Source organism: Dreissena polymorpha, chromosome 10 (genome assembly GCF_020536995.1).
Source record: "Dreissena polymorpha isolate Duluth1 chromosome 10, UMN_Dpol_1.0, whole genome shotgun sequence".
Lineage (NCBI taxonomy): Eukaryota > Metazoa > Mollusca > Bivalvia > Myida > Dreissenidae > Dreissena > Dreissena polymorpha.
In genome coordinates, this window is record NC_068364.1 from 36201592 (window position 1) to 36222944 (window position 21353).

General features: G+C 36.3%; 3 long non-coding RNA genes across 5 annotated transcripts in view; 1 reads left to right on the forward strand and 2 right to left on the reverse strand.

Annotated features, from left to right (window-relative positions):
* Window positions 1-21108, forward strand: LOC127847843 (uncharacterized). The gene is made up of 3 exons (XR_008034201.1): window positions 1-145; window positions 3133-3181; window positions 20924-21108. It is a non-coding gene; the product is annotated as an uncharacterized LOC127847843 (long non-coding RNA).
* Window positions 13896-16288, reverse strand: LOC127847842 (uncharacterized). The gene is made up of 2 exons (XR_008034200.1): window positions 15814-16288; window positions 13896-14958 (listed from the first exon to the last, which is right to left on the reverse strand). It is a non-coding gene; the product is annotated as an uncharacterized LOC127847842 (long non-coding RNA).
* Window positions 19502-21353, reverse strand: part of LOC127847841 (uncharacterized) — a 10212-nt gene continuing 8360 nt past the window's right edge. For all 3 annotated transcript variants that reach the window (XR_008034198.1, XR_008034199.1, XR_008034197.1), the window contains 2 exons: window positions 20883-21020; window positions 19502-19846 (listed from right to left, as the gene is read on the reverse strand). This is a non-coding gene — a long non-coding RNA (uncharacterized LOC127847841). The remainder of the gene's footprint in view (window positions 19847-20882; window positions 21021-21353) is intronic.

Sequence of the window (21353 nt, forward strand, 5' to 3'; positions counted from 1 at the left end):
ACACAATTGTATTAAAATGAATAGTGCTTCAAATTATACAAGAAGTCACTTTCTTTTTGTTTTAGATGTTTTTCAGTTTCGTCGGAAGACATTTCCCACCAACCATCCTGTCTTGAAAGAAATAACTTTTGAACCCGATTATCTGGTAATACTATTTTTTTTACATACAGTTATTAGTGAATTATGAACATTTCATAAGGATCTCAAGGGTCACAACAGGTATATATATATAATATATATATAATCAAGATTTTCCATAGGCAGTTAGAGCACAGCTGGCCCGAATAGCATGGACAAGTTAACAATTTTTTTTTTTAAATATCTAGTGTGTAAAAATTACTTTGCATTGCAGAGAACTTTAAGATCATTTTATTTCTGTAAAAAATGTTCAAAGTTATATCCTGAATGATTTTAGGGCCTTAAATTATATATGGAAACAAGCATATTTAATATAAAAAGGCCTGTTGAGTTTTTAATTTGTTCTCTTAAAGATTTACAGAAAGACCCTTTTTAGCTCGACTATTATATATGAAATCTATATAGTGGAGCAATTCTACTCACCCGGCGTTTGCGTTAGCCTTAGCATTGGCGTTAGTGTGAGCATGCAAATGTTAAAAGTTTGCGTACTACCCCAAATATTTTCAATGTCCCTTGGCATATTTCTTTCATATTTTGCATACTTCTTAACAAACATGACCCCAACCTATAAACAAGAGCAGACAACTCTATCAAGCATTTTGTAATAATTATGGCCCCTTTTCCACTTAGAAAATGCAGCAAATGTTTAAGTTTGTTTACTACCCCAAATATTTTCAATGTCCCTTGACATATTGCTTTCATATTTTGCATTTTTCTTTACCAACATGACCCCAACCTATAAACAAGAGCAGACAACTCTATCAAGCATTTTGTAATAATTATGGCCCCTTTACCATTTTGAATATTCATATTATTGATAAATCTATGTTAAAGTTGGCGTACCACCTAAAATATTTTCAACGTCCCTTGACATATTGCTTTCATATTTTGCAAACTTATTTACCAACATGACCCCAATCTATAAAGAAGAGCAGACAACTGTATCAAGCATTTTGTAAGAATAATGGCCCTTTTTCCATTATTATATGCATATTACTTAAGATTCAACCCAATAATATCTTTGACAAGTTTTAAAATGACGCCGGTTGGTTGAAAAACATGGCATTTATGAGGTGGGGCATTTTCCTTATATGGCTATAGTAAACCTTGTTATCACTCTAGAGGCCACATTTATTGTCAGATTTTCATGAAACTTGGTCAGAACATTTTTCCAATGATATCTTGGATGAGTTTGAAAATGGTTTTGGTTGCTTTAAAAACATGGCCACCAGGGGGCGGGGCATTTTTCCTTATATGGTTATTTATATATGGTCCATATATGGTTATATATGGCTTTAGTAAAAACGTGTGAACACTCTAGAGGCCGCATTGTCCAATCTTCGTGAAATTTGGTCAGAAGATTGGTCTCAATGATATCTTGGATGAGTTTGAAAATGGTTATGTTTGCTTGAAAAACATGGCTGCCAAGGGCGGGGGGCATTTTTCCTAATATGGCTATAAATGGCTATAGTAAAATCTTGTTAACACCCTAGAGGCCACATTTATTGTCGGATCTTCATGAAACATGGTCAGAAGATTCATCCCAATAATATCTTGGACAGTTTAAAATGATGCTGATTGGTTGAAAAACATGGCTGCCAGGGGGCAGAGCATTTTTCCTTCTATGGCTATAGTAAAACCTTGTTAACATTCTAGAGGCCACATTTATTGTCTGATCTTTATGAAACTTGGTCAGAAGATTTGTCCCAATGATGTCTTGAATGAGTTCGAAAATGGGTATGGTTGCTATAAAAACATGGCCACCAGGGGGCGGGGCATTTTTCCTTATAGGGCTTTAGTAAAACCTTGTTAACACTTTAGAGCCACATTTATTGTCAAGCTTCATGAATTTGGTCAGAAGATTGGTCTCAATGATATCTTGAAAGAGTTTGAAAATGGGTACATTTGCTTGGAAAACACGACTTCCAGGGGGCGGGGCATTTTTTTCATTATATGGCTATAGTAAAGTCTTGTTAACACTTTAGAGGCCACTTTTATTTCCGATGTTCATGAAAAATGGTCAGAAGATTCATCCCAATAATATCTTGGACGAGTTCAAACATGATGCTGATTGGTTGAAAAACATGGCTGCCAGTGGGCTCTGCATTTTTTCTTTTATGGCTATATAGTAAAACCTTGTTAACACTCTAGAGGCCACATTTATTGTCTGATCTCATGAAACTTTGTCCGAAGATTTGTCCCAATAATATCTTGGATGAGGTCAAAAATGGTACAAATACGTACAGACTTTAATGATAAACACTAGTCTGGCCAATGTCGTCTTACAAGCTGGTATATACACTCACTGCTAGAGCAGAATCATTTGTCATCTGTTGCAGACAGGCAGTGGTGATCGTTCTTAGCAAATTGAGTTGCGGTTCTTTCCGTAGCTAAGGCTTCTAAGCACACACTGATTTGGCAAAATATGCTCTGTAAATTCTAAAATGCGACCAACTAAAAACAAACCCTTTGCCAACTTCTAGGTCAAAGTTAAGTTTGAACATCATGATTCCTTTTAAATGGCAAATGATATTCGCGTACGATCTTACAACTGTAACTCCCTATTCCCAACTCGGCATTTTCATCAAAGGGCATGAAGGGTGTCCAAGGTTGACAGGTTGGAATCTTTGAATGGCAGGGTGCTGCGCCCTTCCATTCATGCCAAGCTGGAGCACTGGTTTTGATGGTGTTTCACTTGTAACACACCAAGCAGTATGACCCATTATATTTATCAACATGGCTAAAATGAGGCCAAAATAAATGCCCTTTGTTTATTTCCAAAGACATGGATGGATCATCTTGTCTCTGAATATATTATAAATACTCGTGTTGTTGATTTTGTCCTGTTTGCTTATTGCAGGAAAACTGTTAACGCATTATGTTGTGAAGACTCCTCTGTAATCAGACAGCTAGCAGTATTATTGATTATCAATATTAAAATTTGACTTAACAATATAGCGCTTCAAATTATATAAGACTTTATTTTTGTTTCAGATATTTTCCAGTTTCCCCTCACAACAATTTGCATCAAACCTCTTGTCTGGTAAGAAATTTCCATTGAAACCAACGGCTGGTAATACTATCTTTTTGGTAATGGGGGGCTATATAGGAACCACTTTGTCGGTCCGTCAGTCTGTCCCGAAATTTCATCAGATCTTCACCCCAAACTTGGTCACAAATTGTATCTAGATGATGTATAGGTCAAGTTTGAATATGGATCATGCCCTGTCAGAAACTAGGTCATGGGGTCACTTATTGTGTTTTAAACCTGAAGTTGTCTGGGCCATAACTTTGTCATTTATTTCATACAGTATTTTAAATGATGGAACAGTTCATAATGATTTCAAGACATCTTCTGATCCCTGGAAGATAAACTAGGGATTGATCTGTCTGTATATAACAGTTCAGAGACTTCCAATCTAGCGTGAGAAGATGTAATGATAATGTAAAATGGAAATTACATATAACCATACATGCCATAATTTTTCAGACCAATTCCGGGACATTGTGTTAAATTGTCCGGGACTTTTGCCGATTTTCCGGGACATGTATAAAATGTAGCGATATTTATAGACATATGCATTTTTGGTACGTTTTGTTTTGTTTTGCATCGTTAATTGCAAAAGTTCGAAAGCCTATCCGAAATATACTTGATCTATTAACGTCAAATTAAACATTACTAGTTCCTTTACTAGATACAGGCCATGTGTTTTCAGTGTAAGCCGTTCTAAACATAGATGGTGACGTCACTGCGTTATTGTTATTAAGACCGGTGTGTAACGCGTAGTTGTTGATACGCCTTTATTCATTTATAACATTTATATAATAAAAAAATACAACAATACAGTACCGTTAGATTGTCAACTCAAATCAATTCACAATACATACAACCAATCACATAAAACAAATACAACAAAACAGTACCGGTAGATCATCAACTAAAAATCCGTACAGTCACACATTAGTTACACTCTTGTTTCGATGTAGATATAAGTCAATTAACAACTAAAACAATGCCGCCCTTTTCGGTTTGACAGCGAACGTGAGACAATCAATATGATAACAGGACCCCTGTTAATTGATCGATTTTGACACGTAGCGTAGTCTGCCTATTCGGGTAGGCATTGTCATGGAGACGCTGCATATATACACAGATTCGAGGTGCAGTTAAGCCTAAGATAAGGTACATGTATATATGGATTTTGTAAATTCAGGGACATTTGACAGATTTCCGGGACAGCGGGACAAGTTCTTCATTTCCGGGACTGTCCCGGAAAATCCGGGACGTATGGCATGTATGATATAACAGTTCATACAGTTTTAAGAAATACAATACATTTTATACAATGTCGTTTTTATGCCCCGAACCAGTGATTTTGAGGGCATATTAAAATCGCTCCGTCCTTTAGTTTGTTAGTCCATCCGTCCAGTCTGTAAGTTAGTAAGTCCGTCTGTCAGTCCGTCCGGATTATTTTCCGTTCAATAAGTCTAGCAATTGTCATCAGATCTTCACCAAACTTCATGAAAATGTGTAAGGCAATAACATCTAGGTCAAGTTAGATAATGGGCCAAATAGACCCAGACACCCCTGAGTTATGGCCCTTGAATCATAGTAAAATAGGGTTTTTAGCTCGACTATTATATATGAAATATATATAGTGGAGCTTTCCTACTCTCCCCGGGGTTCCAGTGTCCGTGAGCGTTGGAATGAACTATAGTGGGGGACATATTGTTTTCGCCCTGTCTGTTGGTCTGTCTGTTGGTTTGTTTGCTCCAACTTTAATATTTTGCCATAACTTTTGCAATATTGAAGAAAGCAACTTCATATTTGGCATGCATGTGTATCTCATGGAGCTGCACATTTTGAGTGGTGAAAGGTCAAGGTCATCCTTCAAGGTCAAAGGTCAAAATATACCTAGAAAGGTGCAGATTTGCTTCAGTTTTGTGTTTAGGTTCATTTTATTCCTAAAATATCACAGCTATTACACTATGCCTCCAAACAATATACGAAAGCTTGACCCAAACCAAGACACTCTTGATGTTAGTAATGGTAGGTGAACGTAAGAATTAAATGCTGGCAATTCACATGAAATTGACATGAGGGTTTATTAATTATCCATGGTCCTGATCCCTTTAATATCTGAAATCCCTGTTTGTGCATATAACATAATGAGAACACCCTTTGGGCGACCTAACTTTGTATTTCAATCAGTTTCTTGTTTTGACCATTATTTTTACATTATTATCAAAACTTGTTAGTTTCCTACCCTTGAAAAAGGAGAGGGACTTACGGTTTGCGCTCTGTGTCTGTCAGTCTGACACTTTTCTGGATCCTTCAATAACTTTAAAAGTTCTTCACCCATTTACTTCAAATTAATACTGAACCTCTCTTATGACAATACGGTCAATCTCAACTATGTATGGCCCCATTACCAACCCTGGGGTGCCCCTCCCACATAGGCCACGCCCACCCAAAATTGCCTTTACTATAATTTCTTCATTTCTACACCGATTCACTTCTAATTGATACTGAACTTCTCTTATGACAATACGGTCAACTATGCATGGCCCCATACCAACCCTGGGGCGCCCCTGGGTCAAACATGCGCCGTGGGGATATGCGTCGGTCTCTGCCGCGCCATTTCTAGTCAACATTGGAGACATTGGCATCTTAAAGGAATAAATTATGTATGAGCCCAAATTTTGCAGAACTATGGCCCTTGCTCATTTTTGTTTACCTCCTCAGCTGAAATCATCATCTAGCAGTCACAATAGTTGAGCGGTTGGAGAGGCATGCATTGCGTCCTACTACTGCTCAGACTATATTATGGTAATGCCTTATCCAAATAACACAAGTATTCACCATGTGCAAATGTCTTGTTGTCTGTATAACTCTCTCTATTAGCTCAAAGTAAAAAGCATTTGAATTTGCACACTTTGGTATTTTAGTTTAATTTGTTTGGACATTACAATTGTTTTGAAACTAAAGATTAGTGTTGGGGCATTACACTTCTCTTTAAAATGTTTATTTGTGATTATTATTTTTTTCAGTTTGGCAGACAAAACATGCTGATCAAAAAGAATGTGTACCACAGGGGCCAGTGTTTCCATTTGAGTGATTGACAAGAAGAAGAAATGAGAAATGTTATCATCATATTTTAGTCCCTACATTTATAGTGTACAGCTCAATGTATTGAACCGGTGTTGTAGAATATAATTGGAGATACATGCGAACATTATAACATTATATATAAGATGATATTTCAAAAGCAATAAGAAATAAAAAGTATAAAAAGGTCAAAACAGTAAACCTTGTGTTTACAGTGGACAGGTTTAAAGTGGAAGTGACTAGTTAATTGTTGATCATAAGCTGCACTGATGGAAAAAAAAGTGGGAAATTACTATCTAGAAAACTGTTTAACGTACGACAACAGTTGTGGAACTTCATAAATGACCGTATGTAACAGGGCTGGGCAGTTTTCCTTATATAGCTATAGTGAAACCTTTTGATCACTAGTGAAGTCACTGTTTTTTTTCCAATCTTCATGCATTTTGGTCGAATATTTGTTCAAATGATGGCTCAGTCCAGTTTCGAAATTTTTATGTCTATTCAAAAAACATATCCACTAGAGCACAAGGCAATTGTCTTTATATGGCTATAATGAAACCTTGTAAATTCTCTAGAAGTGACATTTTTAGCCATATCTCCATAAATTTTGGTCAGAATATTTATTCTAATGATAGCTCAGTTGTCGAGTTTGTAACTGGTTCCGGTTTGTAGACTAACATGGCTGCCAGTGGGACATGACAGTTTTTCTTAATGTGCTAGAGTAGAACCTTGTTAACACACAATTGGCCCTTTTTATGTGCATTTTTCATGAAAGATGATCAGAGCATTTGGCCCAATGTAATCTCAGCTGACTTTGAAACTGGATCACATAACGTCAAAAAGTGGGTCAAAATGTCAAATTAAAAAAAGCTTGTAAACACTGGAAGTTGCATTTAAAATTGTGTTCCTTTTTTATGTCCCCCACTATAGTAGTGGGGGACATATTGTTTTTGCCCTGTCTGTTGGTTGGTCTGTTGGTTGGTTGGTTTGCGCCAACTTTAACATTTGCAATAACTTTTGCAATATTGAAGATAGGAACTTGATATTTTGCATGCATATGTATCTCATGGAGCTGCACATTTTGAGTGGTGAAAGGTCAAGGTCATCCTTCAATGTCAAAGGACAAATATATGGGTCAAAATCGCTCATTTAATGTACACTTTTGCAGTATTTCAATATTCAAGATAGCAACTTGATATTTGGCATGCATGTGTATCTCATTGAGCTGCACAATTTGAGTGGTGAAGGTTAAGTTCATCCTTCAATGTCAGATGTCAAATATATGTGTCCAAAATCGCTCATTTTATTATACTTTTGCAATATTGAAGATAACAACTTGATATTTGGCATGCATGTGTATCTCATGGATCTGCACATTTTGAGTGGTGAAAGGTCAAGGTCATCCTTCAAGGTCAGAGGTCTAATATATGTGGCCCAAATCGCTTATTTTATGAATACTTTTTCTATATTGAAGATAGCAACTTGATATTTGGCATGCATGTGTATCTCATTGAGCTGCACATTTTTAGTGGTGAAAGGTCAAGGTCATCCTTCAAGGTCAAATATATGGGTCAAATTGATCATGTAATGTCACTTCTGCAATATTGAAGCTAGCAATTTTATATTTGAAATGCATGTGTATCTCATGGAGCTGCACATTTTGAGTGGTGAAGGGTCAAGGTCATCCTACAAGGTCAAAACGTCATATAGGGGGACATTGTGTTTCACAAACACATCTTGTTTAAAGTTTGTCAAAACATTTGCTGTAATGATAAGCAAAGTCAAGTTTATAAATAATTATTTGTCTACAAATTACATATTTTTCATCAAGTTCATTTATTATTCTAAACTACACCCTCTCAGAATAGTTTAGTTACTTCTGGTCACAGTTGAGCACCTTAGGGCTCTTGTTCTATAATTTGATTGTTTTGGAAAATTGTCATTTTGCCAAAATGTGAGCAAGTCCAAATTTAATTAACCCTGCTTTGTAGTATCTTGTTTTCCTTATATGTAAAAAGTGGAAAATTATCTATGAATCTGACTGTTTAGATATTTGGTATTCAGCAAAGCATCGTGTAAATGTAGTAAAACTAAACACAATTGTGTTAGCATAAAACTGGCCATGCCATGGGGGTCAAATGGTTAATACAGACTTGTAGGAAAAAGACTTCTAAAAATTTTATCCGTTAAATATATTTTGTGTACATAATGATTAGCTTTTTCCTTCAACTTATCGCTTTCATGGTGTAAAGAAAACATGCCGACTTACTAAGTAAGTCGGAGATCTGGGTTTGATTCCCAGTGAAAGTCAAGTCACAAGGAAAAATGCTTATTGTTGGAAGGATTTATTAGTTATTCAAAACGCAAGATTTTTTTCTTTGCTCGTTCAGTTACAAATAACAGCAAATGATCTGAAAGTATTTGTTTATAACGTAGAAGTTAGTGTCATGAATAGTAAATTGGAATAATGCACTTAATAGAAACTTTACATATTGTATATAAGACTAAAATACGCAGAAATGAAATACCAGTAGCATTATTAATACATTTTTATACCCCCACAAACGAAGTTTGTCGGTCCATCTGCCTGTCTTGTCTGTCGGTCCGTATTAAGTGTCCGCTCTCTAATTCAAGTTGTTTTTACCCGATCTTCACCAAACTTGGTCAGATGTTGTATCTATATGATGTCTAGGTCAAGTTCGAATATGGGTAATGCCGGGTCAAAATCAAGGCCAAGGGGTCACTTAGTGCGTTTTAAACTTTGAGCATGGTGTCCGCTCTCTAATTATGCACCCCTTCGAAGAAGAGGGGGGTATATTGTTTTCCACATGTCGGTCGGGTCCGTCCATCAGATGGTTTCCGGATGATAACTTGAGAACGCTTAGGCCTAGGATCATGAAACTTCATTGGTACATTGATCATGACTGGCAGATGACCCATCTTGATTTTCAGGTTACTAGGTCAAGGTCACAGTTATTCCAAATAATTAAATGGTTTCAAGAAGGTAACTCAAGAATGCTTAGGCCTAGGATCATGAAACTAAAGATCATGAAACTTCATAGGAACATTGATCATGACTGGCAGATGACCCCTATTGATTTTCAGGTCACTAGGTCAACGGTCACAGTGACAAAAACGTATTCACACAATGGCTGCCACTACAACTGACAGCCCATATGGGGGGCATGCATGTTTACAAACAGCCATTGTATATACTACTACCCCATGCTCGTATATAAGTAATGCCGTATCAAGCCAGTACTATACTAGCGAGTCATGTATCGGATATATCCTACTACCCATGCTCGTATATAAGTAATGCCGTATCAAGCCAGTACTATACTAGCGAGTTATATAGCGGGTATATCCTCCTACCCCATGCTCGTATATAAGTAATGCCGTATCAAGCCAGTACTATACTAGCGAGTCATATACCGGATATATCCTACTACCCCATGCTCGTACATTAGTAATGCCGTATCAAGCCGGTACTATACTAGCGAGTCATAGCGGGTATATACTACTACCCCATGCTTATATATAAGTAATGCCGTACCAAGCCAGTACTATACTAGCGAGAAATATACCGGGTATACCCTAATACCCCATGTTCGTATATAAGTAATGCCGTATCAAGCCAGTACTATACTAGCGAGTAATATAGCGGGTATATCATACTACCCCATGCTGGTATATAAGTAATACTGTATCAAGCCAGTACTATACTAGCGAGTTATGTACCGGGTATATCCTACTACCCCATGCTGGTATATAAGTAATGCCGTATCAAGCCAGTACTATACTAGCGAGTTATGTACCGGGTATATCCTACTACCCCATGCTGGTAAACGAGTCTTATACCGGGTATATCCAACTACCACATGCTCGTATAAGTAATGCCGTATCAAGCCAGTACTATACTAGCGAGTTATATACCGGGTATATCCTACTACACCATGCTCGTATATAAGTAATGCCGTATCAAGCCGGTACTATACTAGCGAGTTATATAGCGGGTATATCCTACTACCCCATGCTCGTATATAAGTAATGCCGTTTCAAGCCAGTACTATATTAGCGAGTTATATAGCGGGTATATCCTACTACCCCCATGCTCGTATATAAGTAATGCCGTATCAAGCCAGTACTATATTAGCGAGTTATATACCGGGTATATCCTACTACCCCATGGTCGTATATAAGTAATGCCGTATCAAGCCAGTACTATAATAGCGAGTCATATACCGGGTATACCCTACTACCCTATGCTCGTATATAAGTAATGCCGTATCAAGCCAGTACTATACTAGCGAGTCATATACCGGATATATCCTACTACCCCATGCTCGTATAAAAGTAATGCCGTATCAAGCCAGTACTATACTAGCGAGTCATATACCGGATATATCCTACTACCCCATGCTCGTATATTAGTAATGCCGTATCAAGCCAGTACTATACTAGCGAGTCATATACCGGATATATCCTACTACCCCATGCTCGTATATTAGTAATGCCGTATCAAGCCAGTACTATACTAGCGAGTTATATAGCGGGTATATCCTACTACCCCATGCTCGTATATAAGTAATGCCGTATCAAGCCAGTACTATACTAGCGAGTCATATACCGGGTATATCCTACTACCCCATGCCTTTATATAAGTAATGCCGTATCAAGCCGGTACTAAACTAGCGAGTCATATACCGGATATATCCTACTACCCCATGCTCGTATATTAGTAATGCCGTATCAAGCCAGTACTATACTAGCGAGTCATAGCGGGTATAACCTACTACCCCATGCTCGTATATAAGTAATGCCGTATCAAGCCAGTACTATACCTGCGAGTCATATACCGGGTATATCCTACTACCCCATGCTTTTATATAAGTAATGCCGTATCAAGCCGGTACTAAACTAGCGAGTTATATAGCGGGTATATCCTACTACCCCATGCTCGTATATAAGTTATGTCGTTTCAAGCCAGTACTATACTAGCGAGTTATATACCGGGTATAACCTACTACCCCATGCTGGTATAAAAGTAATGCCGTATCAAGCCGGTACTATACTAGCGAGCTATATACCGGATATATCCTACTACCCAATGCTCGTATATAAGAAATGCCGTATCAAGCCTGTACTATACTAGCGAGTTATATAGCGGTATATACTACTACCCCATCCTGTTATAAGTAATACCGTATTAGTTACACTGTTTGTAACTGATGGTGTATGAGAGCGAAGCTCGAGAAGGGAACTGAGGGTGTATATCCTATACACAATCAGTTACTAACTGTGTATCCATTATATCTCAACCGATTACTCGGGGTGTATGGAAATTTCTCAGGGTGTATGGAAAATACACAATGGGCACATGGCCTCTCAAAGCAAATCGAATCAGGTCATTTTTGTAGGAGGCGAGTTATACCTTACTACCCTATGCTCGTATAAGTAATGCCGTATCACATCAGTTGTATTTTTGACGTCATTTAGTTATATACAGGATAGTCATATAGCGGCTTTTTCCTATAACCCCCAAGTACGTACTGTTAATGCTATATCAAACCTGTTATATTCCTAATTTCACAAATCGGGTATAACCGACTATCCCAGGCTCAAGTTTGCCAAGCGGTATCTACCCAGTAATATTCTATATGCCATTATGCGGGGATACCCGACTATCGTATGTTCGTATTTAAGTGATGCTGTAGCACATTAGTTCAACACTCACAAGTCATACCAAGGGTATATAGGGTTAGGGCAACTAAACCTAATCATATTGTTCACTGCTCGCCTGCATGGTCTGTTCTTCTAAAAGCCATGTAAGAAACACAATCATTCTGCTGTGTGCATATTTTGATCAAATTAATGAATGTTAGTTCGGTTGTTCGGCGTAGCTGTCTTACCAAGCTTTTCACATTAAATACCCTTTATCAACAAACAATTAAATGATGGGGAAATTTCACGCCTGTAGACCCGAATGAATGAATCAGAATATTTTAATTATTGATTTCAGAGAAATCACCCACAGCATTGGCCAAATCACTGCGGAAATCCGGACTTCTTCATGCACGTTTTTGACCTAACAACAATCACTGCGAAATAGCGCAGACCGTGTTTGAATTACAATGGCCGCATACGCATTAAGACCTATTTTCGCAAGACGCGACTATAAGTGTGATTTGGTTGTGTTGAAAGAACACTGTGCATGTATGAACTATTTACATCTCATTGCGATGGCGATATAATAAATTCATAATAAGCCTTGTGAGGCCACATATGATCACATGTAGTATATTTTTATCTAAGGACAAAATTGTTCGGTTTGAATATACGTGCACTTTATAAGAAACACATCATGCGGTGGATATGCGACAATTAAACCTTTATTTTCTATTTAAATATTTATAAACGTGAATATACGACTTGCTTTAACGATACAAGCGTTAATTCGTTACTGATAGGATCATGCGGCAGCAATGAATAGGACACTCCTCGTGTAAGTAATCATCATAGTCTAGGGACCCTTCAGGTTTCGCATCGTAAAAAGTGTGACCCAGTAATATTGCTTAAAATGGTTGAGCTAACTTAATTTTCGTCTTTTCTCGTGCTCTTTAATTACCCACATATTTAGGTCTGGTTGAAGTACTTTTACTTCCCACAGAGCAATTCGGTTCAAATTACTAATAACAACAATACACATTTTTAGCTTTATTTCAAATGTGAACATATTTATTTAACGCAGACGTGTACATAATTTTAACACAGAACAAGGGCTGTTTGTAAAACATGCATGCCCCCCTATGGGCTGTCAGTTGTAGTGGCAGCCATTGTGAATACGTTTTTTTCACTGTGAACTTGACTTTTGACCTAGTGACCTGAAAATCAATAGGGGTCATCTGCCAGTCATGATCAATGTACTTGAGAAGTTTCATGATCATAAACCTAAGTATTCTTGAGCTATCAACAGGAAACCATTAAACTGTTTTGAGTCACTATGACCTTAATCTTTGACCTAGTGACCTGAAAATCAATAGGGGTCTTCTGCCAGTCATTATCAATGTACCTATGAAGGGGGTCATCTGCCAGTCATTATCAATGTACCTATGATTTTTTTATTTTATGATCCTAGGCGTAAGCATTTATGAGTTATCATCCGGAAACCATTTTTCTATTTCGAGTCACTGTGACCTTGACTTTTGACTTAGTGACCTGAAAATCAATAGAGGTCATCTGCGAGTCATCATTAATGTACCTATGAAGTTTCATGATCCTAGGCGTAAGCGTTCTTGAGTTATCACCGGAAACCATTTTACTATTTCGAGATCAATAAACCTATGAAGTTTCATGATCCTAGGCCAAAGCGTTCTTGAGTTATCATCAGGAAACCATCTGGTGGACCAACCAACTGACATGTGCAAAACAATATACCCCTCTTCTTCCAAGGGGGGCATAAATATAATATTAATTTTTAGTAATCTAAATTAAATCAAAATTGCTAGATTGTATTTTCCGAGAAATTATCGGAAAACATCGTTAAAGTTAAAGGGTATCTGCCAGCTTATGCCATTAAAACACAAATGTTAAATGACAAAAGCTGTTGCCCGGTTCACGGCACGCGGAGCCTACCCTATTGTGAACCAAAATCTTTTTGTGTATTTCATCCTAGTAGTTACCTTGACATAGAACAGACACATTGGTTACTTTTATGAAACAATTCTTATAAAACTTGGTATACAAATTGCGACATTGTTGCCCATTTGTCCGTCAGTCCATGTCCGAATAGTAGCTAAAATTGAGAAAACTCAGTAAGATTTCATGAAACTTAATATTCACATAATTTTTAAATACACAAAATAATACATTGACCATTTTAATTTTGTGATAAAACTTGGTTTACAAATGAACTCAGAAGAGCAATGTGATATTTATTTTGTCCCTACCGTTTTCACATGAAGGGATTTACGGTTGACCCACTGTCCATCGGTCTGTCAGTCAAATAAACCTGGATCTGGTTACAATGTTTTCCTAAGATTTCACCAGGTTACCTACTTTTTGGACACACTCAACCCAGGCTTACTCAACCAAGATGAGCATGTCGATCAGGTTTCATCAACATTGAGTCGAAAAAAGCCTGGTTTCTTCCATCACCTGATGATCCTCTAACACAGCCAATCCTCGAATGTCCGAAATATGTTCTGGTTCTTATAGTGGCAGACAAAAACAAGACCTATGATTTTAAGTAAATTTGTTATGTTCATATATACATTAATTATTCCAACTATTTTTTTAGCTCGTATATGTTGTTATACAATTTTATTAAACATGGCCATTTAAGTCTTTCATAAGATTCTAACTAAACAAATGAGTTTTAATTTCTTTTAAAACTCTTGATGCAAGCAAACGATGAACGGCAGTATTGGGGGAAAAAAACTGGCAGACAATATGTATTTGACCATCAAAACTAGAGAAGACTGAGATAAAGATATGCAGAAAATGAAGCAACACCAGTTCATACACAGTGCTAAACTCACATCATAGAGATGTTTAAGTTCATGGATTTCAAGACTATTAAAGCTCAGGACTTTGGTACAGTCTCCCCATCTACAGCATTTCTCTTGAACCACATGAGAGATGATATGTGCATCTTGCTGTCCTATGGAGTGGAAGTCTTCCTTGCAGGATATCCATTTGCACGAATACTCCTATAACAAGCAACTTTGTAAACTGCAGATTGGAAGCCAAAGTCAATTAACTTACAGTGTCCACATTTTTAACTTTAGTTATAATCACTGACTAAGTTTTTCACAAATGTTATTTTTGATTGAAATGTTAATGAAAAGGCAAAAAAAAGAGATTTACTGTGAAATAAGTCAATGGAGATAAGCCTACTAATAGCTCTTGGTGTGTATTGTGGATTTCACCATGATTTGTTTAACTCTATTTTTGTTTTATTTATCTATATATTGATATTTTCTATGAGTTCTTTACGCAGATACACATCTAATCAGAGCCTCTGTTAATGTAATAAAAGTATGTTACTGTTCTGTTCTTCTGTTAATAACTAATCTAAAAAGAAAGAAAACAAGTAAATTTGCACTATTGTATGAATATGGCATACACTTATTTTTCCATGTTGAAATCTTATTAAATTCATGATATGAAGCCCTAAAATGTTTGTAACAAACAGATGGATGGACTGACAGACTGACCGATGGAAAACGCCAACACTATATCTCTCTGGCTTTGGAAAGGATTATCATTCAACAGAAAGTAGAAATCATCAATAAAAACTTGATGCATCTAAGTTAACTTAGCAATTAGTGAGTTCAATATGTCCTTTAACTGAACAAAAAACAGATGTTTCAAAAACTTAACATGATTTGTCATTTGTTGCAAATATTAAGAAGCACTTACAGGTCCTGGGTTTCAATCACCAACATATGATAAAATAGTTCTCAGTAACAAAAGGCACAAAAATGCAAGAAAAAAATCACTTTAATGTTAAAATAAATATATATAGTTATTCAATAAACGATGTATATTTTGTCATAAAGTACCGGTCCTGGATTGTTCTCAACATCATTTAAGAGCATCAACATCCGCTGGGACAGGTTAACATGTTGTTGAATACACAGCTGCATCATGATGTAATGAAGACCACCTTGTCCACACGTACGACCCAGAATCATCAGCCCAAACATCTTGATCCACATGGTGGGTGGGAAATGTTTGTATGTTCCTAAAGAACAAAACATGTTAATGATTTATCATTTCAAGTATAAAAGGCAAGCCTTAAAATTCTTAGAAAGCTTTAACATCTGAAGGTTAATATCACCCTGGCTGTGCAGATCTTGGTAATATACCCATTTAAAAAACATTCCTTAAAGCCACACACCTTGAAATGAAATATCTGGCATAGTAAATTTGGATATAAATAAGAAACATATTTTATCTTTGCCAATTAGAATATATCTGGTGGTTGCAAGGTAGAAATCCGTCTTTCTTGTGCTTTAAAACTTAAAAATAATTGTGTTTCTCAAATTGAACATGTACGTATACAAATCATACATTCAGTTTTAAAATACAAAAAAATAAATTACTTGCTAACTAGGCTATAGATTTAATGACAATTTTGCACACTTTCAAATTGCATCTATATGTACTGAGTAACATGTATTTCATTTCAAGGTGTGTGGCTTTAATGTAATAAACAAGAATGCTAAACTGTCACAAGATACACCCGTTTGAAGGTTTTGGACACCATGCTAAACGCTGGAAATGCACTAAGTGACCTAGTTTTCGAACCGGCATGACCTATATCTGAACTTGACTTAGATATCATTAAGACACAACTTCTGCCCAAATTTGGTGAAGATCGGATGAAAACTCTTTCAATTAAAGAGCTTACACCATGCTAAATCCTTGAAATGCACCCTGTGAACTAGTTTTTGACCCAGCATGACCCATATTTGAACTTGAACTAGATATTGTCTAGATACAACTTCTGACCACATTTGTTGAAGATCAGATGAAAACTACTTCAATAAGAGAGTGGACACCGTGCTAAATGCTTGAAATGCACTAAGTAACCTCGTGACCTAGTTTTTGACCTGGCGTGACCCATATTTGAACTTGACCTAGATAACATTTTGACACAATTTCTGACCAAATTTGGTGAAGATCGGATGATAACTACTTCAATTTGAGAGCGGACACCATGCTTAATCCTTGAAATGTACTAAGTGAACCCCTGACCTTGTTTTTGACCCGGCATGACCCATAATTGAACTTGACTTAGATATTGTCTAGATAAAACTTCTGACCAAAGTTTGTGAAGATTGGATGAAAACTACTTCAATTAGAGAGCAGACACCATGCGAAATGCATGAAATGCTCTAAGTGACCTCGGGACCTAGTCTTTGACCCGGCATAACCCATATTTGAACTTGACCTATATATCATTTACACACAACTTATGACCAAATTTGGTAAAGATCAGATGAAAACTACTCCAATTAGAGAGCCACCAATGCTAAATCCTTCAAATGCACTAAGTGACCCCGTGACCTAGTTTTTGACCTGGCATGACCCATATTCAAACTTGACCTAGATATTGTCTAGATACAACTTCTGACCAAGTTTGGTGAAGATCAGATGAAAACTATTTGAATTAGAGAGTGGACACTGTTATGGACGCCGCCTCCCGCCAAGGGTGAAACTATAATACGTCCCGTTTTTTCAAAACCGGCGTATAAAAATAAGTAATATCCCTCACAGGGTTCAGGTCACACAATTAACTTATAGACAATAGGCAATACTTAATTCATTCACTTCAAACTGTTTCTCTTGACAGATAACAAATGTTCAATCAAATTTTCATTCAAGATCATTTGGTTACAAATTTGAAATATACTAAAATTTGCCTTCATATAGAGAATACTAGGTTAGCGTTGAATACAGAGAAGTTTATGTTGCGAGGCTTAGAACGCCGGAAGCGCGAGCCTTGGCGAGCGCTTTCGGTGTTCGAGCCGAGCAACATAAACTTCTCTGTATTCAACGCTAATCCTAGTATTCTATTTATCCCATTTGATTTTTTCAACGTGACGTTTAACATAAATAGATCTAATAACCTTAACAATAATTTTAATTCCGTCATTAAAGCGCTTAAAATCTAACAAATGTAACCATGCGTAGTGATATACATGTATTTGTTCTGGTACGCGAAATAGTCTTTAAAAAATTCACACACAAACTGTAAAACAAGTAAAAATATCACCATATGCATACATTCAATTTTACGCAGTATGCGAATTTTAACACATTACGACCGCGAAAAGAAGATTTTACTTTACTATAATTTATTTTATTTTCGAAAGAAAATGATCAAAATCCAATCTGGCGGCCATTACTCCTGACAAAATGCTGTCGATGTCAACATACATGTACACCATCGACGACCTAGTTCTGGCTACCATTACTTTAAATGTCGCTTTTTATGATTTTTGACTGGCGCGACTTTGTACAGGTCTGTCAATACTAAATAAACTGTACGCTGAAGTTTCTTTAGCTATCGAAGACCTTGACAATTTTGACGAGTAAACAGACAATTGCAGCGACTGACACTTTATTTGACAAAATATACAGGGCAATACGTTTTCCGACTTCGGACGACGAATTTCAGGACGCGCAGAACGTGTTTTTTATAAAATGTTATGGGTATGCCGTGTGTGATCCGATGCATCAATGGCGCCCATGTTAAAATCATTTCCCCGAGAACAGGGAACGACAAAAGTACAAACAAAAATCAAAACACGTAAGAACTAGTATCTTACCTTTAATTATCCTTTAAAATCCATCTAATAATCCATTTAACTCAATTATTGACGATTTTGCATCTAGGGTCTTTAATAATTATTTTAGCATAGTTAAATAAAGACCCTTATGCCATTCTATCACTTTATTCAAATGAGTTTATGAACGCGATAGACTTTCTTCTTCGTCACACGCTACGTCATGTACTCTACATTACTGCTGTTCAAATGAACCGGAGCAGTTTATCTAATAATAGCCGTTGGTAAACTCGGTTGCATTTGCAGATTTCTGCATATAAACATAATTATGTTTAAACTTGCACAATGTTTTATTTATCTATGGTAAATGCCCTTATTGTACGAAAAAATAATCTAATATATAAATACACAAAGAATGGAAAACATTCAAGTACACAACAGATGAATGAGTAGAAAATACCCGTGTACAAATGGGACGTTCCCAATTCCAGTGTGGTGCTATTTTTACCATCTTATACTTTACACAGCTCTATGCCTAACGTGAATTAAATAGGAAAGCAAACATAGCAGATTATTCATGAACTGTGCGATATGTGTATGGCTTGTTGTACATTCTTAATATTTAAGTTAAATGTCAAAAGTATATGCTTTGGTTATAAGCAATGCACATTACACGAAATAAGGAAAATGTGATCAATTGACAATTCAGATATGTCGACATACAGTACATGTAGAAAAAATGTGAAATAAGTCGCGTTTATAATAAATCGTCAAAAAATGAGGAAAATGACGCAACAAGTATGCCATTTTATGACGCCATCAATCAGCTGATTCATTATACGGATGGCGAAAAATTATGTCATATGACTAGTTTTAAAGGTTGAAGGTCGTATAATTTTGAAGCTTAAGTTTTGTCGACTTTGTTATAAATAAAAAAATAACAAAACAAAAATCGTGTAATTTCATATTTTATTTCAACATTTCTTTTGGTGAATATGTCAGATATATGTTTTTCTGCAAAATGTGCACATTTTCTTCTAATGGGTGACCTTAAAATTCGATCAATGAACCAAACAATATCGACCTAATTTTAGCGCATATCGCATGACGTCATTTAAAAAGTAGTCCGTGCACGCGACAGGTATATTCCACAGTGTTGAATACAAGCAAGTATATCCCACAACGTGTTATACCGTCAATGTCGCTGTGAAAATGGGATAAAATGGAAACTTCTATTTTCCAAGCATGCCTTCCACTTCCTTGAGCTGACTTCGTTGAGTTCATGATTAGCAGATGCAATCTGTAAGATTTACTTATAAATAACTCTAAAATAAGTGATTGTTACCCAAAAAATAAAAAAATATAAATTCTTTTGTCTAATTACACACTTTCACATACATAAATGTGACACACGCATAAAGGCCCATAACCATCCAATCAAAATATTCAGAAATAGAGGTGCTCATTATACTAACAGTAATGACTAAGTTTGTATACATGTATGTTTTTTCAACTATGTTTTGCAAAATATTCTCATGCAAACCAGGGTTTCCAATTTAATAAGCCACATGTACATTGCATGTAACAGGGGTAAGACAATGCTAACAAGAAATGTGGTTGTCAGAAACTCAATGCCCCCTAATGCGCCACTTTGATTATTTTTTTTACCTTTGACCTTTAAGGATGACCTTGATCTTTCACCACTCAAAATGTGCAGCTCCATGAGATACACATGCATGCCAAATATCAAGTTGCTACGTTCAATATTGCAAAAGTTATGAAGAAGGTTAAAGTTTTGGTTAAAGTTTTTGAATTATTTTTTTTGACCTTTGACCTTGAAGGATGACATTGACTTTGACCTTTCACCACTCAAAATGTGCAGCTCCATGAGATAAACATGCATGCCAAAAATCAAGTTGCTATGTTCAATATTGCAAAAGTTAATATGAAGGTTAAAGTTTTGGTTAAAGTTTTGGGACACACACACACACACACACACACACATGGACACATACAATGACAGACAGGCCAAAAACAATATACCCCCGATCTTTCGATCCGGGGGCATAAAAATAATCCTGGTTGTGTTTTTCAAGCAATCTAGCGTAAACAAACAGGTTTAATAAAATAGAAAGATTAACTAAAATGAACATACCAGTTATATAGGGCTATAACTATCATATTGAGTATGTCAACACAAAATCGTGTAATTAGTTGCTAAAAGATACAGAAAGCTTTATATGGGAAAGTGCATGTGTTGACCTCCTTTTTTTGTTACTTTATTTGTACATAAAATGCTTGTCAAGCATACACAAGTTAGTGATTTAAAGTCATACCATTGGTGAGCCTATCAGCTTAATTTTACTCTCTTTTCCAGTCTCTGGTTGCTTGATGTGGCGACTGCAGAAGTGGCTCAGCAAAGCGTCTTCGTTGGAGCAAACAACCCTGCATTCTGGACACCGATTGTGCGCCTCCTTTAAATATAAAACTTTGTGAAACATAAAAATATATTAAACATTTATTTTTCATCATTTTAACCAATAAATACCTACTAAACAAGAACTTTGACATTAACTTAGATAAGAAAACATATATATTATTTTCAATTAAATTGTTAAACAAGAGCTGTCTCCATAGGATGACGTATGCCCCCAATAAATGCTTTGATAGAAATTATGAGCATTTTTCGAACCCTAAACGCGGACCCTAAGGTCAAGGTCATGGGGTAAAAATTTGTGTGGGTATGGAAAGGCCTTGTCCATATACACATGCATATCAAATATGAATGTTACATCTGAAGCGACAAA